The sequence below is a fragment of the Macaca thibetana genome, chromosome 16, assembly GCF_024542745.1.
Source record: "Macaca thibetana thibetana isolate TM-01 chromosome 16, ASM2454274v1, whole genome shotgun sequence".
In the NCBI taxonomy this organism is placed as follows: domain Eukaryota; kingdom Metazoa; phylum Chordata; class Mammalia; order Primates; family Cercopithecidae; genus Macaca; species Macaca thibetana.
Window position 1 is genome coordinate 59,573,012 of NC_065593.1, and position 25,309 is coordinate 59,598,320.

Genomic DNA, 25,309 nt, shown 5'->3' on the forward strand with positions numbered 1-25,309 from the left:
AGACCTTCCTTACAGCACTATGACAGCTTATAAATACCATGACAATACCCTATATGGTTCCAGAACTTCCCCACTTCTTTCCTAGAAAATTCAGAATAGTCTACCCCTTGATTAGCATATAATTAAGACCAGGTATAAATGTGGCTAGCCAGTGCTCCCTTGTTGCAGCTGTGGCTACCCCTGCTGCTGCTGCTCCTCCTCCTCCTGCTGCTGTTTACTGCTACTCTGGCCTCTCCCTGTGGGTTAGCCCTGCCCTTAAATTAAGTCTAAACTAACATAAACATATTAAGATTGCCCTAAATAACCTCTAAGATATAAAAAATATCCACCCTACTAATCTACAAAAAATAATATAGCCCTAAGAAGAGGGTATAAATATCTCTAATATTAGAGTATCCCTTTTCTGAGCAAAGCCAAGAACTCTGTCAGGCTAAGCCCCAGTTTTGAGGTGTGCCTGCATTACCTAGAGGCTATCAAAGCACAGCCCACCAAGGGATAAGACTCCCCGGGCGATAGGCTGACCACAGATTGGGATGACTGGCTTTGTTTCCGAGTACCCCCATTTTTCTAAAAGATGTTTAATTATTTTTTCCTCTCTTTTTTTCTCCTTTTCCCAGTTCCTGACTTCCTACTTAGCCCTTTAGACATGCAAATCTAGCCTTTTCTCCCCTCCTTCACCGGACAGTACCTCGAGATCCCTTGGCAAGTGTGTCTAACTCCTTGAGAATTAACAGTTGATTTACAGACCAAAGTATGCCTGCTATGGAACTCCCTCATCAGGAGGTGGCCTGGAGAGATAATGGCCTGCCCACAAAAGTGCCAGCAGTCACTAGCTCGACCACCTGATAGATAAGGCACTGGAGCTAGCATGAACCCACTTCTGCCCCTGCTCACTTCCTCCCCTGTCTTTTAGAAGTGCCTACTTTCTGTTCCAAAAGCAAAATGGGACAGCTAAAGGCAAGACAGATGCCTGTGCCACTTCCCCAAGCTAGCTTTGGAATAAATAACCTTATTTGTGCCAGACCTCATTCTAAATAATTGGACTCTGCACGTGGCCAGCAACTAACCTACTTTACTGTTCAGTTAGAGCTCTGGGTTGCCCACCAGGCTCCAGGGAATGGCCTTACAATGAAATGCACCGTGGGGCATCACACCTTCCCGTCCCATGACAAAATGAAAAGCATTGTGCAGGTATCGCACAGTCCAGTCCTGGGCTGAGATGAAATGCACTGTGGAGGCATTGTACTGTCCAGTCCCATGACAAAATGAAATGCACCATGGGAGCATCGCGTCATCCAGTCCCGTGCTGAGATGAAATGCACCGTGGGAGCATCGCACCGTGCAGTCCCGTGCTGAGATGAAATGCACCGTGGGAGCATCGCACCGTGCAGTCCCGTGCTGAGATGAAATGCACTGTGGGGGTATTGAACCGTTCAGTCCCGGGCTAAGATGAAATGCACTGTGGAAGCATTGTACTGTCCAGTCCCACGACAAAATGAAATGCACCGTGGGAGCATCGCGTCATCCAGTCCCGTGCTGAGATGAAATGCACTGTGGGAGCATCGCACCATGCAGTCCCATACTGATATGAAATGCCCTGTGGGGGTATTGAACCATCCAGTCCTGGGCTGAGATGAAATGCACTGTGGAGGCATTGTACTGTCCAGTCCCATGACGAAATGAAATGCACTGTGGGAGCATTGCACCGTCCACTCCCGTGCTGAGGTGAAATGCACCGTGGGAGCATCGCACCGTTCAGTCCCGCGAGGAGATGAAATGCACCGTGGGATGACCACACCGTCCAGTCCCGTGCTCAGATGAAACACACCATGGGAGCATCGCCCCATCCACTCCCGTGCTGAGATGAAATGCACCGTGGGAGCATTGCACCGGCCAGTCCCACGCCGCTCTCTTCTTTCTGGGACCCAGGATTTGGCGTAAAAATGGGATCTTTGATTTTGGAGGATCTGTGCTCTGCCTTCCAGCTGTGCCTGCTTCATGCATATTTAAAGATTAGGCCTTAAAAACTCCATGCTTGCTTTCCCCTTTTCATTAAAGGGCTCTACTCTTCAGGGTAATCTAATTTATCTAGTCATCTAATTAACAAACAAGCTAAGTTTAAAAACCAAAATGCAACATTCTAACACATAGGTGGTTATTTTGAAACTCTTTGTAAAAGAAGTTTACGTCTATAAAGGCAATCTCCATTTACAAGTGCATCTCCTCTCTAAACCAGGAGGAACTTTTAGGATGGGAAAGATACCGCTCACAGTTCACATAACAAACCTTACCTTTGCTTGGGCTGGGTATGGTGGCTCACGCATATAATCCCAGCACTTTGGGAGGCCGAGGTGGGCAGATCAGCAGAGATCAGGAGCTTGAGACCAGCCTGGCCAACATGGCAAAACTCTGTCTCTGCTAAAAAATAAAAAATAAAACTAACTAACTAAATAAATAGATAAATAAATTAGCCGGGCATGGTGGCATTTGCCTGTAATCCCAGCTACTCAGGAGGCTGAGGTTGCAGTGAGCCAAGATTGCACCACTGCACTCCAGCCTGGGCGACAGAGTGAGACTTTGCTTAGATCTAAGTTCTGTGCCTTTGAGATACAAATTTTCTACCTTGTTTCAGCTAAAGTCATGTTTTTGGAGATGAAAATTTAGAGTTCCCTAGCAATTGTTTTGGGCGTGAAACAGTTAATCAAGAGATTAATAGTCTGAAGTAAGGGAGACAAACTAGTTGAAAAATGGCAAATGAACAATCTTGTAAGTGTATAAGATCTGTTTCTGTTTGTGTGTTTGTATGTCTATGTGTTTATACATGTCACGTGTATGTCATGTTTCACTACCAAAATACATGAAAGAGCTCTAATTAATTGGCTTAAGGAAAAGGTAAGCACCTAAATCAAACATTTTATCAGAAAAATAGAAACGTTAACTTAAATGAGTTCTAATTCAGGTGACTCTAGTAATCTTTGGTAAATACAGTTTCTAAAGTGTTGGTAAAACAGGATAGTAAATGTCTTCAGAATTTAACGTAGACATTTTTGTCTAAGTCTAATGGTCTATTGGTCAGATTCTGTCACCTAAATGTTTTAAGGTCATAAAACTGTTGCTTATTTTTTTTTTTTATTTTTTGAAACAGAGTCTTTTTCTGTCACCCAGGTGAGAGCTCAGTGGTGAGATCCTGGCTCACTGCAATCTTTGTTTCCTGGGCTCAAGCAATCCTCCCACCTCAGCCATGGGGAGGCATAGCTGCAGGCACTGTCCTTTGTCCTGGGCTCTGCATCTGGTACATTATTAAAATTGCTGATCTTCCAGGTTTTTCTCTAAAAACAAGTGTTACTAAGAGTTCACATCATAATTAATATATGTAATTAAAACTCCAGCCTGGGCTACAGAGTGAGACTCCATCTCAAAAATAAATAAATAAATAAAACTACTAGATACAAGAAAACCATTTCTATATGCAAAATATATGAGGAAAGTAAAATGTCTTTTTAGTAAAGGAGGTTATAAGAAGCCATACCATTATAGTTTTCATTAAAGGGATACTAATTTTGCCTAGTTAAGTTTTACATTGAGGGAATTTAAAAATGATAATAAAACTAAATGTATGTAGAAATTTGAAAAAGAAAATGGAAAATTGTCAAAGGTTATAAAAGGTTTATAAAAATCTTGTGGTCAAACTGGTTAAGAATGGATGGATTTGTTTATAAAATTTTATTAAAATTAGCTTTATTATTAATAAAACACTAATGCAAATGTAAAATTTGGTTTCCTTTTTGGAACAAAAGTTTTGTGTAATAAGAGATTGTCCAAGATTTTTGTTTACCTTTTCAGTAAACTTCAAAAAACAAAACAAAATAGGTGAGGGAGAGAGACAGATTCAGTGACCTCATGCTGTATTTATTAGTTTTTTGGTTTTTGGGTTTTTTTGAGATGCAGTCTCGCTCTGTCACCCAGGCTGGAGTACAGTGGCGTGATATTGGCTCACTGCAACCTCCACCTCCCAGATTCAAGTGATTCTCCTGCCTCAGCCTCCTGAGTAGCTGGGCTTACAGACATGCACAACTATGCTTGGCCAATTTTTGTAATTTCAGTAGAGATGGGGTTTTGTCATGTTGCCCAGGCTGGTCTCGAACTCCTGACCTCAGGTGATCCACTGGCCTCAGCCTCCCAAAGTGCCGGGATTACAGACATGAGCTGCCATGCCCAGCCTGAATTTACTAGGCTTTATGATTGTTTAGGAAACTCTCTATTAAAGAGTAAATAATTTTTGCTTTTTGAAGTATTTGAATTATCATTTTGGCTCAGTGACCTTTTTACAGTGACCTGTGATTCTATTTTGTGATATGAAGCGTTTTAAACCTTTGATATTTGACAAACTATTTTCTTTTGAGCTATTTATAGCTTTTAACAATTGAGTGAAGTATATTCTTGTGAGCAAAATTTGAAGCATATTTCTTTCTCTTTATCTGATGTCTCCAAGTTTGAAAACTATTTGTGAGTATTCCTAATTTATGGCAATATAGTTATCTGCATAAGGTCTATAAGAATCTGTTGTCTTTTATAACAGGAAACAGTTGGAGACACTGATTATTCTACCAAGGCTTTGACTAGAATGGCATATTTTAGATATGACTGGACTGTTTTGAGGAATTGAGGTTAACTTATAGAGTTGAAAAAAAGAGTTGAAAATACTGGTCTGGTACCTTGACTCAATGGTTCCCCTGCAAGGCTCCTGACCTGTTAAGTAAAGAATGTCACTTTCTGATTAGGCCCAGGAATCTCAAATATTTTGAGACCTCTAGAAGAAGTCATCCAATTCATACAGGTATCTGTAGGCACAGATAAATCTTTGCCTTGGTTCAGGAGGCTTTTACAAAGTCTGACCTTGGCCAGTCATGGTGGCTCAAGCCTGTAATCCCAGTATTTTGGGAGATCAAGGAAAGAGGATTGCTTGAGGCCAGGAGTTCAAAACCAGACTGTGCAACATAGTGAGACTCCATCTCTCAAAACAACAACAACAACAACAAAAAAAAAGCCCAGCGTAGTGATATGTTTCTTTCATCAAAGCTACTTGGGAGACTGAGGTTGGAGGATCACTTGAGCATAGGAGTTCAAGGTCATTGTGAACTATGATGACATCACTGCACTCCAGCCTGGGCAACAGAGTGATACCCTGCATCAAAAATAAATAAATAAGGCCAGGTACAGGCAAAATAAATAAATAAGGCTCAGACCGGTCTGAGCAACATGGCAAAACCCTGTCTGTACCAAAAATACAAAAAATACCCAGGTGTGGTGGTGGGCGCCTGTAGTCCAGCTACTCGGGAGGTGGAGGTGGGAGGATCGCTTGAGCCTGGGAGGTGGAGGTTGCAGTGAGCCAAGATCGTGCCACTGCACTCCAGCCTGGGTGACAGAGTAAAACTCTGTCTAAAAGAGAGAAAGACAGAGAGATTAAATAAATAGTCTAACCTTATAAAAAGTTCCAGCAAAAGCAACTTAAAAGAGTCTATATGGCCAATCACTATTTTTACTATACTTTATGCAAATAATCGTGCCAAGTGTAATAAGACTGAAACTTATTTTGCCAATATATATTGGTCTTACTATGATTTATCCTTGATAACAATGGGAAACTGGAGAGAGAAAAATTATGTTTCAAAAGAAAACTATAGGCTGGGTGGGGATAGAAGTTCAATACCAGCCTGGGTGACATAGCAAGACCTCTTCCCTACAATAGTTTTTTTTAAGTATACAATACTTTTTTTAAGTATACAATACTTTTTTTACACTTTTCATTAGTTTCTAGCCTTGTCCATTGTTTTTTCAGTTTTTATTATTTTCTACAATTTGTGCTGAATCCTCTATTCTTATCTGGCTACAAATCTCCACACTAACATTTTCAAAATCTTCCATCTTTCTGAGGTGGACTGAATGAAATTGCTACTACATTTTCGCTGAGGCCTTGCAAGCTAAAGCTCATACTATTGAGGGAACCAGCCCCCAATATTTCAACGTAGGTTCTTTTTTATTTTCCCTAAGTGTCGGCTGACCTGAGAAATAAAGAGAAAGAGTACAAAAGACAGAAATTTTACAGCTGGGCCTCCAGGGGTGACATCACCTATCGGTAGATTCTGTGATGCCCCTTGAGCTGCAAAACCAGCAAGTTTTTATTAGGGATTTCAAAAGGGGAGGGGGGTACAAACAAGGAGTAAGTCACAAAGATCACATGCTTCAAAGGGCAATAAAAGATCACAAGGGCAGAAGGGCAGAACAAGATCACAAGGCCAGGGTGAAATTAGAATTACCGATGAGGTTCCATGTCCCACTGGGCACGCATCATCTTGACAAACATCTTAACAGGAAATGGGGTTTGAGAGCAGACAACTGGTCTGACTATAGTTCGCCAGGCTGGAATTTCCTCATCCTAGCAAGTCTGAGGGCACTGCAGGAAACCAGGGCGTATTTCATCCCTTATCTTCAACTGCATAAGATAGACACTTCCAGAGCAGCCATTTATAGACCTCCCCCGGGGAATATATTCCTTTCCCAGGGTTATTCCTTGCTGGGAAAATAATTCAGCAATATTTCTCTTATTTGTTTTCTGCAAGAAGAGAAATATGACTCTGTTCTGCCCGGCTCCACAGGCAGTCAGACCTTATGGTTATTTTCCTTGTTCCCTGAAAATCACTGTTATCCTGTTCTTTTTTAGGATGCCCAGATTTCATATTGTTCAAACACACGTTTTACAAACAATATGTACAGTTAACGCAATCATCACAGGATCCTGAGGTGACATACATCCTCAGTTTACGAAGATGACAGGATTAAGAGATTAAAGTAAAGACAGGTATAGGAAATTATAAGAGTATTGACTGGGGAACTGATAAATGTCCATGAAATCTTCACAATTTATGTTCAGAGATTGCAGTACAGACAGGCGTAAGAAATTATAGAAGTATTCATTTGGGGAACTAATAAACATCCATGAAATCTTCACAATTTATGTTCTTCTGCCATGGCTTCAGCTGGTCCCTCCATTCGGGGTCCCTGACTTCCTGCAACACATACCTTGTAATACAGAAAAGAAAAACTTGGCAGATTTCCACTGCCTTCTTCCACTTTAACAAACAATGTTTTGAATCTAACATCTGGACACCTCAATTGACTGTGTTTCAGACTCTAAGGAAACTGGTTTATAGATTGTCCCCAACAAAATCTTTGTCTTTCTTCTCTTTGCAAGCTGTGTTACTCCATTTTTCATTGCAATAAAGGAATTCCTGAGAATGGGTAATTTATAAAGAAAAGAGGTTTATTCGGCTCACAGTACTATAGGCTGTATGGGAAAGGTACCAGCATCTGCTTGACTTTTGGTGAGACCTCAGGAAGCTTTTACTCATGGCAGAAAGTGAAGGGGGAGCAGGCATTTTACATGGAGAGAGGGAGTAAGAGAGGGGGTGAGGTGCCACAGGCTCTTTCAAATGAATGAGAACTCACTCAGGACGATAAGGACAGCACCAAGACACCTATGAGGGATCTGCCCCCATGATCCAAACACCTCCCACTAGGCCCATCTCCAACACTGGAGGTCATATTTCAACATGAGATTTGGAAGGGACACATGTCCAAACCATGTCACAAGCTCATCTGCAATGCCATCTCCTAAAATGAGGTGTAACTGTTTAATGGAATGGCCTATTCCCATTTAAAAAAAAAAAAAAAAAACCCTGTTTTCCAAATGGAACCCCAAAGGAACTAAAAGTAGATAGATTCCTCTCAATGTCTGTTTTTGTCTTCCAGCTATACCTGTTTATTGGGCCCCAGTAACTGTATGCTTTCCTAGCCCTGTTTTTTGAAGGACTCCACCCTGAGGCCAATAATCCAATTAGGAGATTGGCAAAGGAAAAATCTTACAACTACTGGATTTTCTTCTGTCTGCCTGTGTAATCATATATGTGTTATGTGTGTGATGCTAATATAAAAAAGGTCTCTAATTAAATAAATGCTTAGATCAAATATTTGTGAAGGAAAAATAAAAACTGTGATGCCTTTTAGTTCATGTGACTTTAATCATTGAGAAATAAAGGCAGTTTTAAAGACCATTGGTAAAATACAAATGTCTTCAAAATGTAAATACATGGGCTGAATCATGTAGGTTAGATACTAGGTTTGCTAAATGTTTCAACTATCAACTGCTTCTTTGGCTTTTAAGAACTGTTTGACTTGTCTGCTTTACAACGTGGTAAGGCATGGGGACATATGGAATTAACCACATCCATAACTATGTTGGAAGGACTCAGACTTTATCTGTGCCTAGTACATAATTAAAACAACTTACCAGGTTTTATACTAAAGTTAAAAATTGCTGGCCAGGCGCAGTGGCTCATGCCTGTAATCCCAGCACTTTGGGAGGCTGAGGTGGGCAGATCACAAGGTTAGGAGATCAAGACCATCCTGGCTAACATGGTGAAACCCCATCTCTACTAGAAATACAAAAAAATTAGCCAGGTGTGGTGGCGGGCACCTGTACTCCCAGCTACTCAGGAAGCTGAGGCAGGAGAATGGCACGAACCCGGGGAGGGGGAGCTTGCAGTGAGCCGAGATTGCGCCACTGTACTCCAGCCTGGGTGACAGAGCAAGACTCCATCTCAAAAAAAAATTGCTAAGAGTTGCCATTATAACATGTAATTGAGACTACTAAAAATAGATTTACATGCAAGGTGTGTAAGGAAAGTAAAATATGCTTTTAATAAAAGACTGTCAGAAGGCATGGCAATGTAAATTTTTGCCTTGGGTTAAAGGATCATTGGTGGAAGGTTTGTACAAACTAATCTTGCAAAAGAAATTCTGTGTGTGAACATACTGACTAACTTCACAAAGGTATTATACGGTTTTTCCATAAATTGAACATTGAAATAAAAGCACAACAGGCCAGGCGCGGTGGCTCAAGCCTGTAATCCCAGCACTTTGGGAGGCCGAGACGGGCAGATCACAAGGTCAGGAGATCGAGACCATCCTGGCTAACACGGTGAAACCCCATCTCTACTAAAAAAATACAAAAAATTAGCCAGGCGTGGTGGCGGGCGGCTATAGTCCCAGCTACTCGGGAGGCTGAGGCAGGAGAATGGCGTAAACCCGGAGGCAGAGCTTGCAGTGAGCTGAGATTCAGCCACTGCACTCCAGCCTGGGCAACAGAGCGAGACTCCATCTCAAAAAACAAACAAACAAACAAACAAACAAACAAACAAACAAAAAACAGCACAACAAGGTTTTCTTAAGGCATGAATGCATTTTTGAACAAAAATTTGTAAAGGGTTCTAAAAGGTTTACAAGAATCTCACTTCATGGTCAAACTGGTTAAGACTGGATACAATTGGCCTGGCATGGTGGCTCACACCTGTAATCCCAGCACGTTAGGAAGCTGAGGCGGGTGGATCACCTGAGGTCTGGAGTTCAAGACCTGCCTGGCCAACATGGTGAAACCCCATCTCTACTAAAAATACAAAACTTAGCTGTGTATGGTGGTGGGCGCCTGTAATCTCAGCTACTTGGGAGGTTGAGGCAGGAGAATCACTTGAACCTGGGAGGCAGAGGTGTGGTGATCCAAGATCACACCATTGCACTCCAGTCTGGGAAACAAAAGTGAAATTCCATCTCAAAAAAAAAAAAAAAAAATACTGGATATAATTAATCTATAAGGTTTCATTTAAAAAAATTCGGGTTGATATTAATAGTAGAATAATGCAAGGGTGAAATTTGGCTTTCTCCTCTAGAGCAGGATTTTTATGTAATATTAAAGACAGGTAGGAAAGCTAAATCTTCCTCTGAATGAGTAAAGGTTTTTGCTTTGTTTTAAATTTTTTGAGTCATCATTTTGGCTAAAATAAATGACCTGTGGTAATCTGGAATTCTATCTCATAGCATTAAGTGCTTTGAACCTCTAACATATTTAACAGTCTTCCCCAAATCAAACTTCAGTTTCAAAATTGTCTTTCCTGACCCCCTAGCTTTTGGATGCTACAGAGGGCCCCTGGAGCATCCAAAAGAGAGGTAGACAGGATTATTTGACATGTTTAGTTACATGGGATTCAAAAGTGATGTCTAATCTCCTTTAGGTTATATTTTAGTGATAATATTATGTTCTAAAATTATATGGAATGTCTAAAATTCTAATGTCTGAGTATATGCTATCAATCTTAATTAAGGTTACGTTAAGTTATTGTAAACCACAGAAATTACCAAATTTCTTTGTCAATCATGTTCTGGACTGTAACCACCCTGGACATTTTGTCATTTGCAGACAATTGTTGTCTTGCTTTGATCCTTTTCTTTTTTTGAGATGGAGTTTAATCTTGTTATCCAGGCTGGAATGCAATGGCACAATCCTGGCTCACTGCAACCTCCACCTCCTGGGTTCAAGTGATTCTCCTGCCTCAGCCTCCTGAGTACCTGGGATTACAGGTGCCTGTCACCACACCTGGCTAATTTTTGTATTTTTATTAGAGATGGGATTTTGTAATATTGGCCAGGCTGGTCTCGAACTCCTGACCTCAGGTTATCCACCCGCCTTGGCCTCTCAAAGTGCTGGGATTACAGGTGTGAGTCACTGCACCTGGCTGCTTTGATCCTTTTCAAAAGATGGTTTATAATGAGTTATAGGACTTTGACAAGTGCTCTCAAATGCAGGTTTCTAATAACTTTGAAGATTGTGACATTGGAATAAAGAAAAAATGTACAAGACTCATGAAGAGCTAAAATGTTTATGAATATCAAGCAGAGCAAGAGTTAACAGAATGGACTGAACTAACATAAAACTAATCTTTTTAACCTTTTTGCTTAAAATGTTTCTGATCCTTGTTTGGTTTTTCAGAGTCAAGGAAGCTTATTTTGAGTTATTTACAGCCTTTAATAATTGAGTAAGGTATACTGTTGTGAACAAAATTTGGAGCATGTTCGTTTCTCTCTGCCTGGACTCTCCAGAATTTGGAAACTACTTGTGAGTATTCTTAACCTATGGCAGTATAGTTATTTGCATTGGTGCAATAAGAATCCATTTTCTTTTGCAACAGGACACAATAGGAGAAACGGGTTGTTATACCAAGGCTTTGACTGGAAGGGTGTCCCATTAAGGAATCAAGTTTGACTTGCAGAGCCCATAAAATCCCCTTGGGAAAACTGGCCTAACACCCTGTCTACAGAGTCCCTGCACGGGGTTCCTAACCTGTGGTGAGGAAAGAATGTCACATGCTAACAGGCCCAGGTGCCCCATGTTCTTGGGACCTCAAGAAGAGAGGGAGTTACCCAACTCAGGGATCTGAAGGTACAGACCTGTGGCTGGGCTCAGCTTTACAAGACCTTATCTGAGATTCCTAGTGGAATAGAGTTCCATCAAAGACAACTGAAAAGTCTATGTGAAGAATAATTATTCTTGCTGCACTTTATGCAAATAATCAGGCCAAGTATAGGACTAAAGCTTATTTTGCAAACAACTCAGTCCTATCATGATTTCTTTTTGACAAAAAATGAGGACTGGAGTTGGAAAACTTATGTTCCAGAACTTATCATACGTTTGTCATTAAATTCTTTTTTTTTTTTTTTTTTTTTTTGAGACGGAGTCTCGCTCTGTCACCCAGGCTGGAGTACAGTGGCGCGATCTCCGCTCACTGCAAACTCCGCCTCCCGGGTTCGTGCCATTCTCCTGCCTCAGCCTCCCGAGTAGCTGGGACTACAGGCGCCGCCACCTCGCCCGGCTAATTTTTTTTGTATTTTAAGTAGAGACGGGGTTTCACCGTGTTAGCCAGGATGGTCTCGATCTCCTGACCTCGTGATCCGCCCGTCTCAGCCTCCCAAAGTGCTGGGATTACAGGCTTGAGCCACCGCGCCCGGCCGTTTGTCATTAAATTCTAATCTCATTAGTTGTTTTTGTTTCTGCCTACCTTTTAAACTAACCCTGTTTATTCCTGTGAACCAATCAACAATTCTCCAGCTGTAGCTCAAAAGTAACAAAATGAATGGGTGATGTAAAAATCTGGATCAATATTCTAGTTTTGGGCAATTATCCTACAAATCCTACCAGGTGATAGGAATAAATAGGATGCCCAAAAACTGGAGGATTCTTTGTTTAGGAAAATAAGCCCAAGGAGCTAACCAAAGCCACATGCTTCCAAAGCTTAGCAGGCATGACTGTAGCCACCAGTTATCAGGGCTTGTCAGTAGCCTTGGGATTTTTGAGCTGTCCTTTCCCCCTTCTTGTTTCATTTTCACAGCCCAAATTGTTTCTTCTCACTTAGAGCCCATTAAACTTCAAATGGTGATGCAAATGGAACCATGCATGGATGCGCCATTCTTTTTTTCTTTTCTTTTCTTTTTTTTGGTTTTTTTTTTTGAGATGGCGTCTCACTCTGTCGCCCAGGCTGGAGTGCAGGAGTGCAGTGGCACAATCTCGGCTCACTGCAAGCTTCGCCTCCTGGGTTCACGCCATTCTCCTGCCTCAGCCTCCCAAGTAGCTGGGACTACAGGCACCCATCACCACGCCTGGCTAATTATATTTTTAATAGAGACAGCGTTTCACCGTGTTAGCCAGGATGGTCTCGATCTGCTGATCTTGTGATCTGCCTGCCTCGGCCTCCCAAAGTGCTGGGATGACAGGCATGAGCCACCACGCTGGGCCAGATGCGCCATTCTTCTGGAGATCCTTAAACTTACCTCAGGAGGAGCCTAACTGCTGCTTCCCCAAAACAGCACCCCGTCAGCAGGAAACAGTTAAGAGTGGTCAGTGTCCACTTTCCCCAACAGCAGTTGGGGTCTCCACTCTTAAAGGGGGGAATGAAAGGAGTTAGCTAGCTTGCTTCAGGCAGATAGTAAGGGAAGGGTCCCTGGAGAATCTCCGACCTGCCCCACAAGTGCTTACACCAGATATTTTGTGCAGATAAGGGAACTTGCACAGGGTGCTTGCCTGAACATGACCGCAGCAGACTAATGGCCTGAATGCACACTGAGGGGAAGGGATGGAGCCAACAGGAATTTACACCTTATACAAATAAGGAACCCAGCTCCATTAGCTTTTATATAAAAGCCCTTGTGTTCAACTGTGAAGGGGGCAACCAGCAACCTGCTTTCAGCTCCCCTCTTTTTGCTGAGAGCTTTCTTTTTTGCTTAATAAATTCTACTACACTCATTCTTTGATGTCCATGTGCCTATTTCTTCCTGGTTGTGAGACAAGAACCTGGACCTAGCTGAGCTACGGAGTAAACAATCCTGCATCGAAATGGTGTCCTGACATGCGGAAATGAAGATGTCTCAGTGTCTCTCTGAGCACTCCCCCCAGTCTCTCTCGCACAAATGTTGAAGTTTCTTTACTGTCTAAGACCCAGTTCTACCAAGGAGAACAATAGCTTCTTCTCTCCTCCCTGTTATTAACTATTGCAGAAAAGAAGACTAAGATGAATGCACACATGAACAGACTCTTTTGCAAGAATAAAGACTGTCTCCAGGGATCATTTGAATTCCATAGAGAGATACTGGCTGGGTGCAGTGGTTCATGCCTGTAACCCCAGAACTTTGGGAGGCTGAAGTGAGAGGATTCTTCAAGCCCAGAAGTTTGAGACCAGCCTGGGCAACATATTGAGACCCCGTCTCTCCAGAAAAAAATAAAAATAAATAAACAAAATTAGCCACTTGTGGTGGCATGCACTTGTAGTCCCAGCTATTTGAGAGGGTGAGTTGGGAGGATCACTTGAGCCTGCTGAGGCTACAGTGAGCCAAGGTCATGCCATTGCACTCCAACTTGAGTGACAGAGTGAGTCCTTCTCTCAAAAAGAGAGAGAGAGAGAGAGAGAAACAACAAAGAGAACTATTTACAAGTAGATTTCTGTTCCCTGACCCGGTCATTCTCCCTAGTAATCATTTATTGCCCCTCAATAAAATCTCAACGGAATTCCTCTTCTCATCCCTTCCATAACCAGTTTTACCAGGATCCAAACCCTGCTTCTTTCTGTAACTTCAAGATGGTATACAAGCTTCTCTTAACTCATTGAGGGGTTGGATCTTCATTCTGAAGCCTCCTGTGTATACACATTATATAAGTTTGCATGCCTTCTCTCCTCTTAATCAATCTGACTCATGTCAGTGATTTTCAGCAAACCTCTAGAGGGCCGCCAGGGGCTACGGCCCCAATAGCCTCTGAGACTCTTTATGATCTGGCCCCACGCACCTCTCCTCCCACCGCACACTCCTTGCTCACCTTCACTATGCTACAAGCTCCCTGTCTTCTGTCCCTCAATTGTGCCAGTATCCTGCTTGTCTCAAGGTCTTTGCACTCACTGTGTATCTACCCAATGGGCTCCTCTTGCCCACTGCAGAAACAGATCCAATTCATTAAGACAGGGGAATTGTAACAGAGAAAGTGTTTTATACATATAGAGCTGGCTAATGGGAGGCTGGAGTTTTATTATTATTCAAATTAGCCTTCCCCCAAAACTTGGACGCTAAGGTTTTCAAAGACAGTCTTGTGGGGAGGGGTTGGCTAGGGAATGAGTGTTGCTGACTGGCGAGGGCAGAATCCTGAAGGGTGGAACATGGTTCTTGTGTGCATGTGTTCAGTCAGCTCCTTGGTGGGGCCACAGGAAGGTCAGTGGGTCTGGCTGGGGCCATCGGTCATGAGAAATGCAAAAAACCAGAAAAGCCTTCTCAAAAGACCAACATTAGGGTCTACAAGAGTCTAATTATCTGAAGGAGTAATTGGGGAAGTTGCAAATCTTGTGACCATGGGAATAATGGCTGGTAATTGTTTATGTCTATACTTTAGCAGAATTTACGCTCCTTTCATCGTCCTAACTTGGTGGTCTTTTATGAGCTTTACAAAGGCTTGGTTTTAGCTTACTAAACTAAAGGCTATTATCCTTTAAACGGAATGTCTCTTAGAGTTAACTTGGCCCAAGTCAAGGAATGACTTAAGGGCAGTTTGGAGGTTAAAGGAAAGATGGGGGCTGGTTAGATGCTATCTTTTCCACTGGCATAATTTTCTCAATGTTAATCTTTTGCAAAGGTGGTTTCGATCCCTCCCTTTGGGTTTCATCACACCTTATTCTTATGGTGTGGGCTATGGGAATGGAAAAAGGCTGATGACTGTTCTAGTGTTTTCAACCATCCCCTTTTCTTGGAACACTCCACCCCTGCATGTCACTGTGGCCACTTCCTCTCAACTTAGGTGGCACCTACCTCCAGCCACTCATGTAAATCAGCAACCCATTAACTCTCTTCCACTTTGTGTTATTTTATTTACATCCCAGCAATTATCAAACCTACAATTATCTTATTTGTTTGTGTTTTTGGTCTTGTCCTCTTCTGCAACAGAAACTCTGTGAGGGCAGGTGCATTCTCTAAATCTATCCAGCAGTAAGAACAATGCCTGTTGCAAACTAAAAATAAAACCCCAAGACCCCCAACCAACTGAATGGACCCCCTCTTGGCCAAACGGACTCCAGAGAAACCTGTAAAACAATTCCCGGCCATGATGGGAAGGGAGGTCAGACATGCCTCATTATGCCTCTTCCCTTTGGAGTTCAGGCACAACTGACCAGCATTGAGGTTTGTTAAAGCAAACCAAATATGGCCTGAGAAGGACTCCATGCTTCTAATATATTTGAGTCCTCATGGACGAACTGCAACCTAACTTGGCAGACAAGACTGAAAACCTAACTTAGGAGTATGTGCCTGCAACAATAGCTGAGTCTTGGCCAATCCCAGCAGCCGTACTTCAACCACTCACACACTGCTGAGTGTTCAAACAAGGCAAACACCAACCTGTAACCAATCCAGCTGTTTCTGTACCTCACTTCTGTTATTAAGAACAAATAGTTCCTCTTCAAAGGGTTTTAGTCCCTGGTTCTTTGTTCTATTCTAAAAGGTAATCGTACACATTCATCTATCAGCTCTCCCTCTCTCTGCTGTGCCCAAACATCCCAGGATGTACCATACCTATCCTTCCTGTCAAATGCCCACCGTCGCCTCCTTTGATTATGTCAACAGTAGCCAATTGGAATTAGCCTAGATTGTGCAGTCCAACCCCAGCCTGCAGGGAGAGGACACAGGAACAGGGCCTGCAGGGCCTGCATTAGAGATAAAAACCTCCTGCTCGCCTTTGTTTTCCATGCTTTCCTTTGCCTCTGCCTTGTATGCAGGAAACACCCTTCTATAGACGTAAATTGCCTTGCTGAGAAAACTTTTGCCTGAGTACTTGTTTCACTTTGCGACACCAAAAATTTGTTTCTAATACTTCCAATTTCTGTACGTCGCTTTACTTTTTCTATGTATAAATTTGTTCTGACCATGGGGCACCACCTGCAGTCTCTCTGAATCTGCTGATTTTGGGGGCTGCCCAATTCACAAAGCATTCATTACTCAGTTACACTCCTTTAAATTTAATTCAGCTGATATTGGGGGAACCCGCCCCCAATAATTCAACGTTAATTCATGTAGGTTCTTTTCTATTTCCCTAAGTGTCGGCCGGTCTGAGAAATAAAGGGAAAGAGTACAAAAGAGAGAAATTTTAAAGCTGGGTATCTGGGGGAGACATCACATGTCAGCAGGTTCCGTGATGCCCCCCAAGCTGCAAAACCAGCAAGTTTGCAATAGTGATTTTCAAAAGGGGAGGGAGTGTACGAATAGGGTGTGGGTCACAGAGATCACATGCTCCACAAGGTAATAAAATATCACAAGCCAAATGGAGGCAGGGCGAGATCACAGGACTGGAGCAAAATTAAAAATGCTAATGAAGTTTCATGTCCCACTGGGCACACATTGTCATTGATAACATCTTATCAGGAGACAGGGTTTGAGAGCAGACAACTGGTCTGACCAAAATTTATCAGGCGGGAATTTCCTGATCCTAACAGGCCTGGCAGCGCTATGGGAGACCGGGGCTTATTTCATCCCTTATCTGCAACCGCAAAAGACAAACATTGCCAGAGCAGCCATTTTAGAGACTTACCCCTGGGAACGCATTCTCTTTCTCAGGGCTGTTCCCTGCTGAGAAAAAGAATTCAGCGATATTTCTCCTATTTGCTTTTGAAAGAAGAGAAATATGGCTCTGTTCCGCAAAGCTCTCAGGCAGCCAGACCTAATGGTTATCTCCCTTGCTCCCTGAACATCCCTGTTACCCTGTTCTTTTTTCAAGGTGCCCAGATTTCATATTGTTTAAACACACATGCTTTATGAACAATCTGTGCAGTTAACGCAATCACCACAGGGTCCTGAGGCAACATATATCCTCAGTTTATGAAGATGACGGGATTAAGAGATTAAAGACAGGCATAGGAAATCACAAGAGTATTGATTGGGGAAGTGATAAATGTCCATGAAATCTTCATAATTTATGTTCAGAGACTGCAGTAAAGACAGGCGTAAGAAATTATAAAAGTATTAATTTGGGGAACTAATAAATGTCCATGAAATCTTTACAATGTATGTTCTTCTGCCATGGCTTCAGTTGGTCCCTCCATTCAGGGTCCCTAACTTCCCACAACAGGCCGAAGTTTTTCTTTTAGATTAAAATAGAGATAAGATTGATCAAACAGACTCTTTGTGGCAATAAGATACCAAATTATAAACAAGACCTATGGCCGTGGCAGGCAAAGGCTGATTCATATCCTACTAACCATAAACCCTTGTCAAACCTTTTTTTTTTTTTAATTAACCTGGTACAATGTGGCTTCCTTTCCAACCTGGTTCTGGATGAGCACACATGACAGAATGGAAATCAAAATATTTTACCATGAAATATATTTCTTTGACATATTTTGTAATGGCCCTGCAAAGTTGTCTTTTGGCTGGGTGCAGTGGCTCACAACTGTAATTCCAGCACTTTGGGAGGCCAAGGCAGGTGGATCACAAGGTCAGGAGATCGAGACCATCCTGGCTAACATGGTGAAACCCCGTCTCTACTAAAAAATACAAAAAATTAGCTGGGTGGGTGCCTGTAGTCCCATCTACTCGGGAGGCTGAGGCAGGAGAATGGCATGAACCCAGGAGGCAGAGCTTGCAGTGAGCTGAGATCACGTCACTGCACTCCAGCCTGGGCAACAGAGCGAGACTCTGTCTCAAAAAAAAAAAAAAAAAAAAAGCTGTCTTTTGTGGGGGAAATTAATTTGCATCTATAGAGAATGTCCATTAACACATCCAGGACTTCCCTTTCTAGGCCGTGCCTGGATCTAGGAGAGATCTGCTGACAGCTTGACACCTTTAAAGTCTGAAAAGAGACATTTGCCATCCATTTTCTCAAAGGGCTGCTAGAAACCTATGAGGCTTTCATTTACATAACAAGGGCCTTCACCCCCACAATTGCCTTAATGCAAGCATTCCTTTCTACTTACTTCAGGTCTTTAGACAATAGCTTAACTCTTTTTGACTCCCCCAAAACGTAATATAAATAATAGCTTAACTCTCTCAAATGGCAACTAAAGAATCCCTAAACCCACCTATGACTTGTAAGCCCCTGCTCTGAGATATCCAGCCTTTCAGGCTGAACCAAACACATACCTTCCATGTACTGACTTATGTCTTTGCCTGTAACTCCTGTTTACCTAAAATATATAAAGGTAAACTGTTACTGGCCAGGCACAGTGGCTCATGCCTGTAATCCCAGCACTTTGGGAGGCCGAGGCAGGTGGATCACCTGAGGTCAGGTGTTTGAGACCAGCCTGACCAACGTGGTGAAACCTCATCTCTACTAAATACAAAAAATTAGCCAGGTGTGGTAGTGCACACCTGTAATCCCAGCTACTTGGGAGGCTGAGGCAGGAGAATCACTTGAACCTGGGAAGCAGAGGTTGCAGTGAGCTGAGATTGTGCCACTGCACTCCAGCCTGGGCAACAAGAGTGAAACTCCATGTCAAAAAAAAAAAAAAAAAGTGGCCGGGCGCGGTGGCTCAAGCCTGTAATCCCAGCACTTTGGGAGGCCGAGACGGGCGGATCACGAGGTCAGGAGATCAAGACCATCCTGGGTAACACGGTGAAACCCCGTCTCTACTAAAAACTAGCCGGGCGACGTGGCGGGCGCCTGTAGTCCCAGCTACTCGGGAGGCTGAGGCAGGAGAATGGCGTAAACCCGGGAGGTGGAGCTTGCAGTGAGCTGAGATCCGGCCACTGCACTCCAGCCTGGGTGACAGAGCCAGACTCCGTCTCAAAAAAAAAAAAAAATTGGACACTGTCTCATGTGTCCGTGTGAAGAGATCACCAAACAGGCTTTGTGTGAGCTGTTCATTTCACCTGGGTGCAGGTGAGCTGAGTCCAAAAAGAGAGCCAGCAAAGGGTGGTGGGATTATCATTAGTTCTTACAGGTTTTGGGATAGGCGGTGGAGTTAGGAGCAATGTTTTGTGTGCCGGGGGTGGATCTCACAAAGTACATTTGGAAGGGTGAGGAGAATTACAAAGAACCTTCTTAAGGGTGGGGGAGATTATAAAGAACCTTCTTAAGGGTGGGGGAGATTACAAAGTACATTGATCAGTTAGGGTGGGGCAGAAAGAAATCACAGAGGTGGAATGTCATCAGTTAAGGCTATTTTCACTTCTTTTGTGGATCTTCAGTTGCTTCAGGCCATCTGGATGTCTACGTGTAGGTCACTGGGGATATGATGGCTTAGCTTGGGCTCAGAGGCTGACAGAAACTGTTACCTGGGTACCTTGTGACCACTTACTCAAGGCTTTTTGGGTTTGTGTTTTTCCAGGCCACAGTCACTTCTATTGGTTCAGAATAACCCTCCTGAAAACATTTTTACAGAGTTTGGTTCTTCTGTTAACACTGCACATGTGCTAGACTCTGCCCAGCCAGTGCAGGTCCCAGAGTCAAGACAGCAGTGAGGTGAGTCCAGGCAGCACTCAGCAAGGTGCCTTGCCCCAGCCAGTTGGGTTTAGGCAGGGCTGTGCCTAGAAAGGAACAGTGTTCACCTTTAATACCTAGGGATGGGTGGAGGCTTCTGGCAGGAAGTCACTCCTAGTGGATGGCCTCCTGGATCAGATCAAGGTCACTTCTATCCAGGACATCAACTCCTGCAGTGATGAGTTACAGGAACCCAGCCCAGCCCAGCAGCACTGCCCCCAAGCCTCCTGGGCAAGATGAGCCCCCTCGCCCTTTTCTACCTGATTCCCGGAGCCAATGAAGGTAGAGGAAAAGGGACAGGTCGGGTCTGGAGGGGGGCAGACCACTGGGCTGTTCCCATTGTCACAGGGCAAACCCCCGAAGTGGGACTCAGTCTCTGAGATCACGTGGGCTCCTGGCTTCCCTCGGGAAGGAATTCAAAAGTGAGCCAATGGAATGAAGTGAAAGCAGGTTTATGAAGGAAGTAAAGGAGTAAAAGCTGACTACTCCATAGGCAGAGCAGCCCTGGGGGGTGCTGGTTGGCTTTTATGGTAATTTCTTAATCATATGCTAAAAAGGGGTGGACTGTTCATGAGTTTTCCGGGAAAGGGGTGGGCAATTCCCGGAACTGAGGGTTTCTCCCTGTTTCAGACCACACAGGGTAAGTTTCAGAGGTGGCCATGGCATGTGGAGACTGTCATGACTGGTGGGAGTGTCTTTCGGCAGCTAATGCATTATAATTAGCATATAAGGAGCAGTGAGGACAGGCGGAGGGTGCTTTCATCACCATCCTGCTTTTGGTGGGGTTCGGAGGTTTCTTTACCACATGCTGTTTTATCAGCGGTTCTTTGTGACCTGCATCTTGTGAAACAAGCCCTGCCAAATTCTTATCTCACCATCTCCCCCACAGCAACCTCCTGTGCTCCTGGCCGGCTGGGACTGCATTGTGTCCCTCCTTCCCTCTTGCCCCAGAGGTCCACACATTGAGTAAGCCAACAGCTCTTTATTGAACAACTACTGAGCATTAGGGAAATAGTAGGGGTGAAACAGACATGACCCTAGCAGCCACATTTAATGGGGTGGGTAGTCTCCCTCTCCAAGGTGGAAACCATGTGGGAAGAGAGATACTGGTGACAGCGAGGATGCTAAGACCAGGCCTACGAGTCTGTCTACCTCGTGACTGGGAGCCTCTTTTCCTAGACACCATGGGGGCCAGGGACAAAGGGCAGGCACTATAGCCACTGTTTAGGGAACTCAGAGCCTGGCCTGCTTGTGCCTTTCCTTGTAGGGCACTTGAACTTATCACACTGGGCTTTAATGTCTCCATCAGTAAAAGAGACAAGATATCTGTTTGCATTCTCTACTTATGGAGATAATGAAGGTTTCCCATAGGAATGGAAACACTTATCCAGAAGTTTAAGCAGGGGACTTGTGGACAGAAAGCTAAGCTGGGATGTCAGCTCTCATTTTTTAAGTAGATGTTATGCATAGCACAACAGAGCTACACAGAGTCGACGCTTTAACAAATTGGGTGCATGACTCACAAGACATGTTCTCAAGACACGGCTGACGCGATCCTAACTGCCTACCAGTGATAAACAGAACGAGGGGCTTGGAGTCCTGTTGATGTTAGGGCATCTGCTGAGCACCACATAGGCCATGGAAAAGTACACACCATATTTCACAGCAAAAACCTCTTCTGCTGAGAGGAGATCTTGTTGCTCTCCTACATGACAAAAATATGAGTCTCCTCCCATCTATTCACCACCTTCCCACTCTGCGTTTTCTAAAGCCTTTTTGGCAACAGGGACGGGTTTTGTGGAATACAAATGTATTAGTCCATTTTCACAGTGCTATAAAGAACTGCCTGAGACTGCGTAATTTATAAAGGAAAGAGGTTTGACAGTTCAGCATGGCTGGGGAGGCCTCAGGAAATTTACAATCATGGCAGGAGGTGAAGGGGAAGCAAGGCACCTTCTTCACAAGGTGGCAGGACGGGAGAAGTGCCGAGCAGAGGGGGAAGAGCCCCTTATAAAACCGTAAGATCTCTAGAGAACTATCAAGACAATGCCATGGGGAACCCATCCCTGTGATTCAATTACTCCACCTGGTTTCTCCCTCCACACGTGGGGGTTATAGGGATTATGGGATTACAGTTCAAGATGAGATCTGCGTGGGGACACAAAGTCTAACCATGTCAATAACTTTTCCACAGGTGGTGGAAAAAAATTCTTCCGGAGATAGATGGGGTAGTGGTTTCGGGATGAAACTATTCCACCTCACATCGTCAGGCATTAGATTCCCATGAGGAGTGCACAGCCTACATCCCTCGAATGCGCAGTTCACAATAGGGTTCACAGTCCTCTGATAATCCAATGCTGCCGCTGACAGGAGGCAGAGCTCAGCTTAGCTCCCTTGCTCGCCTCCTGCTGCACAGCCTGGTTCCTTACAGGCCACAGACAGGTGCTGATACTGGTCCGTGGCCTGGGGTTTGGAGATTCCTACTCTAAAGAGTGGATTTACCTTCATAATCCCAGGGCCCCTCAGTGTCTAAGGAAAGAAGCTTCTTGGTCACAAAGGTGGACAGATCCATTAAGCTCTGGGTCAGCAGCCCCATCTTCAGCACCTCATGTCCTGCAATGTTTGTATGTTGGGGAGGGGTCCATTTCAGCCGATTAATCTCAAAGCAGGAGACCCCATGTCTGTCTTATGCCCCATCGTTTCCCTAGAAAGCATCGTTCACCCAGAGACTGCACCAAACCTCGCCAGCTCTCATCATTTTCATAGACTCTGGGCTAAAAAGCTATTGCTCCCCAGAAAAGTTAGAGACCTTTCAGATGTGTATTCAGACATCTGGCATAAACATTTCCAGGAAAACGGTGTAAAATGTTAGATCATCTAGTCACAAAAAGGTGAAGGAAAACAAACCTAAGCAGTTTGTGGATTAGATTTTAAAACTTTGAACAAGGTGAGGCCTGGTAGCTCACACCTGTGATTCCAGCAATTTCAGAGGCGGAGGTAGGAGGATCGCTTGAGCTCCTGGGCTGGGGCTGGGGTGTAGGGTCCTTGGTAAGGCTTCTGAATAAAACTAATTCTTTAAAAGCTTAACTGTTATTTCTTTAGTCAACAAGGTATTTGACATTCTTCTCCTACACTGTCATTGAAGTCTGTGTGTATTTTACAACAAAGCCCTAGAGCACCGCCTGGCAAACAGTGTGAGGCATTGAACCATCCTTTGTAGAGTGAAGAAGGTATCAGAACTTACAATACTTAGTATTTTGGTTACGTGACACCAGCAACCTTACAAGGAATGTTTCTCGGGTCAATTATCTGTCATGGATAAATTCTGGTGCCAGAATGAGATTTGCTCTTGGAGAAGGCTGCATTTACTTGTTCACCCTTGAAATACTGCAATCCACCAATTTCTTGATAAAAGGGTGCTCTGGTTTTTTGTTTTTGAGATGCAGTCTCCATCACCCAGGCTGGAGTGCAGTGGCACAATCTCAGCTCACTGCAACCTCCACCTCCGGAGTTCAGGAGATTCTCCTGCCTTGGCCTCCAGAGTAGCTGGGACTACAAGCATCCGCCACCACGGGCAGTCAAGTTTTGTATTTTTTTTTGGTAGAGATGGGGTTTCACCATTTTGGCCAGGCTGGTCTCGAACTCCTAGACTCGTGATCCACCTGCCTCTGTCTCCCAAAGTGCTGGGATTACCGGTGTGAGCCACTGGGCCTGGCCAGGATGCTCTGGTTTTAACTAAAATTAACCTTCATAAAAGGAGAGCTTTCAAGCACTCCTGGAAAGAAGCCGTGGATTAAAGATGTGCCCAGCCATGTAAGCCAGATTTGTGATCATAAGCACAGGGCCGGACTCACGCCTGTAATCCCAGCACTTTAGGAGGCCGAGGTGGGCAGATCATGAGGTCAGGAGTTCAAGACCAGCCTGACCAACATGAGGAAACTCCATCTCTACTAAAAATACAAAAATTAGCTGGGTGTAGTGGCGCGAGGCTGAGGCAGGAGAACGGCATGAACCTGGGGGGCGGAGCTTGCAGTGAGCCTAGGTCTCGACACTGCACTCTAGCCTGGGTGACAGAGCAAGACTCCGTCCAAAAAAAAAATGACACAGCTGGTGCTCGTGGAAATTTTTACTTTTCCCACAGTTAAAAACATGATTCTCAACAGCGTGAACTGCCCTTCAAAGATGATGGAGCTGCTTCAAAGTGCATTAGAGGAGCTGGGTATGTAGAAGCACTTCAAGTGTCAGATAAGAAAGTGGTTAGGACTGTGCGTAGCAGCGGCACCTGTGGTCCCAGGTACTCTGGAGGCTGAGGCGGGAGGATCGCCTGGGCTTGGGAGGTGGAGGCTGCAGTGAACGGAGATCGTGCCATAGCACTCCAACCTGGGCGACAGAGCCAGGCTCTGTCTCAAAACAAATGAACTAAAAGCAGGTTAAGATGCGCAACTGGTTACCGTTCTGCTGGGCAATTACATGATCCCGTCTGGGTTATCTTTGCTGCAGGACACGCATTATTAACACCGTCTAGACAGGAGGCTTTCATTAAGAGTAAATTGCAGGCTCTGCGTGTATTTTACTTTATAACAGCTGCTTGCCGGGCACAGTGGCTCATGTCTGTAATCCCAGCACCTTGGGAGGCCAGGGCGGGCGGATCACCTGAGGCTCAGGAGTTCAAGACCAGCTTGGACAACCCTAACCCCCACCCTTCCCCCAACACCGTCTCTACAAAAAATTTAAAAAAATTAGTCGGACATGATGGCGCGCGCCTGAGGTCCCAGCTACTCCAGAGGCGGAGGCTACAGTGAGCCCTGATCCCACCGCCGCACTCCAGCCTGGGCGACAAAGAGAGACCCTGTCTCCAACTGACCAGGCAAACGGCGAAAACACACACAGGCGCGTCCCCAAAGAAAGACACCGGCATTAGAGGCCCTGGCCCTCCCCAGCGCAGACCCGCCCGAGCCCAGCGCCGCGCCGGCGCCCACCACCGGGGGCCGTGAGGGTTTCCACCCGAATCTCCCCGGCGAGCTGGGCGCCCCCACTACGGGTCCGCGACGCAGTCCACCCAATGCGGGCCCGAGAGAGGACCCGTGTTCGTCCTCTTCATTCGAGGCGGGGCTGTGTGGCGACGCCACCCGGACTGGAGGCCCCTGGCGGCCCCCAGCCTGTTGTCAGGGGATTCAGGGCCGCACGCCGCTCAAAGAGCCTTAGCGTCCCAAACTCCCACAACCGCCACAAAACGCCACCAACTCTGGAAATCCACCCGCTTCCGTACCTTTTATAAGGAACCGGGTGCCCCGCCCTCAACGAGATCCCGCGAGAACTGCATATGGCGCGAGAGCAGAAACACCTTACTTTTTCCTGCGGCAAACGCCCAGTTCCCTTTCAAGTGACGAAGAGTGCCCCGCCCCAGAGGCGGGGTCGCCTCGC

At 44.6% G+C, this 25,309-nt stretch overlaps 1 protein-coding gene and 1 long non-coding RNA gene across 2 annotated transcripts in view; one reads left to right on the forward strand and one right to left on the reverse strand.

Moving 5' to 3' along the window:
* Positions 1-25,309, forward strand: part of EIF4A3 (eukaryotic translation initiation factor 4A3) — a 321,735-nt gene that overhangs the window by 281,121 nt on the left and 15,305 nt on the right. The window lies entirely within an intron of this gene.
* On the reverse strand, positions 428-25,285 carry LOC126939150 (uncharacterized). The gene is made up of 3 exons (XR_007720308.1): positions 25,155-25,285; positions 2,292-2,418; positions 428-1,994 (listed from the first exon to the last, which is right to left on the reverse strand). It is a non-coding gene; the product is annotated as an uncharacterized LOC126939150 (long non-coding RNA).